Below are 1745 nucleotides of genomic sequence, written 5' to 3'. Positions count from 1 at the left end.
AGATTATTTCTTTTGATAAGTCACAGGGTGTATATATATATATATATATATATATTTATTATTATTATTATTATTTATTTTTTTTTTTTCTCCAGGTTCATATAAATAAAGTTAATAAATACTCCACATATTTTCCTCGTCCATCCAGACGTCTTCTCGCTCATTTCATTTCACTCCCTCTCATTCCCTCTGCTCGTATAAATCCCTCCATTTTTTGTTGATCCCTCCGGATGTGTGGTGCATGAGCCCTCATTTCGCTGCTGCGTCTGTAAACAAACATGTTATTACATTCAGGAATCTGATCCTAATTCCTGTAAAACACTTCCACGATTTAAGAGAGCGAACATGCCCAGGCCTGGATTTGGTCTTCGATCGGAAACATGTAGCTGCCTGATCTGATTGGTTTCGCGCTGAGCTTTTGGAGAGACGCTGATTTTGGAGGAGACGTGCAGCAGCTTTGGTGAGAAATATAATTTATTTTCCTGGGTTTAATGGCACGCTCGGATAATCCTGAGGTTCTAGAAACGCTCCTCTGTCTCAGCGGCTTCATTCTCAAACAAACAATATAATGATGATGAAGCAGAAATCAGTATTTGATCCTAATCTTTATGGGTTTGGAATTTGTTTCTTGTTGTATATTGTGATAATGGAAGTCTTATGGCTGAGATTTTGCTCAGATTTACTTTTTATGGGGAAATTTAAAAGCATTTGTGAAACAGGAAGTGAGTGCTCACTGTATCTCAGCAACAATGAGACGTGGGGAGGGGAGATGTTTATACTGAAATCACTTGTAGGGCCACAATAATACACAAATTAATAAAACTGCTTTTAATCTTTGAACCAACAGTCAGTCACGTTTTTTCCTTCATTTCTGAATGATTTGTGAAACAGGAAGTCGGCCAATTTGATATATGAACATCGACTTGTTTTCCAGATGTGTGATTTGTGATTCTCATTCCAGCCACAGGAGAGACTCGTTTGATGTCAGGAATATCTCGATATTACAATCTGACACCAAAATTCCTAAAAACAGGAATTGAGGCTTGATGCTTCTTTTTAAATGTGGTGACAAAAGCTGTTGGTCTCTGATAATCTTCTGCTATTATGGTGAGGGACAGAACGTGCTTGGCCTTCTCAACTGGTGCTTACTGAGACTTTTCCTCTGCAGCAGAGGTAGCTCCTGTTCTTCTTTTCCTGGAAGGGTCTTTATGAGATCCTGATTCATCATAGTGTTTTCTGATTGGCTGACCTTCATTTCTCAAAGTAATGATAGATCTTTTTTCTTTCCATATTAAAAATGTTTCTTGCTGTAACATGGATTTGTTCAGTAGTTGTAGAAGCACTAAAAGAGGTGTGGACTCTGTACTCACACTTTCCTCTGCACGAGAAACTGAATGCAGCATGTCGCAGGAGAAATAATCAACAATGCAGTGGATTCATTTTCTTTTCTTATTAAAGGAAGAAATTTTGATCTGTTTATAGAAACATTTTAAGGTGTAAAACTTCCACGGAACAAGTTCTCACTTAGCAGCTTTAAACAAACATTCACACTCCTTTTTCTCCAGCTCTTTATCCCTCTATTTTTATCCCTCTCTCTCCTTCACTCACTCTCTCTTACTCTTTCTTTCCACCTCTCTCATTCTCTCTCCTACCTCCCTCTAATTCCCTCTTTCTTTCTCTGTCTTTCTGCATCTCTCTCTCTCTCTCCCTCATTCTCTTCCTCACTCCCTCACGCTTTCTCCCTC

At 38.5% G+C, this 1745-nt stretch overlaps 1 long non-coding RNA gene across 1 annotated transcript in view; it reads left to right on the top strand.

Annotated features, from left to right (window-relative positions):
- The first annotated feature begins 354 nt into the window (after nt 1-354).
- The window catches only part of LOC124386362, a 9027-nt gene continuing 7636 nt past the window's right edge, over nt 355-1745 (top strand). Inside the window, exon 1 of the long non-coding RNA XR_006925908.1 lies at nt 355-460. This is a non-coding gene — a long non-coding RNA (uncharacterized LOC124386362). The remainder of the gene's footprint in view (nt 461-1745) is intronic.

The sequence above is a fragment of the Silurus meridionalis genome, chromosome 5 (genome assembly GCF_014805685.1).
Source record: "Silurus meridionalis isolate SWU-2019-XX chromosome 5, ASM1480568v1, whole genome shotgun sequence".
Lineage (NCBI taxonomy): Eukaryota > Metazoa > Chordata > Actinopteri > Siluriformes > Siluridae > Silurus > Silurus meridionalis.
The sequence above is the reverse complement of the archived record's forward strand: the minus strand, read 5'-3'. Positions and strand labels throughout refer to the sequence as shown.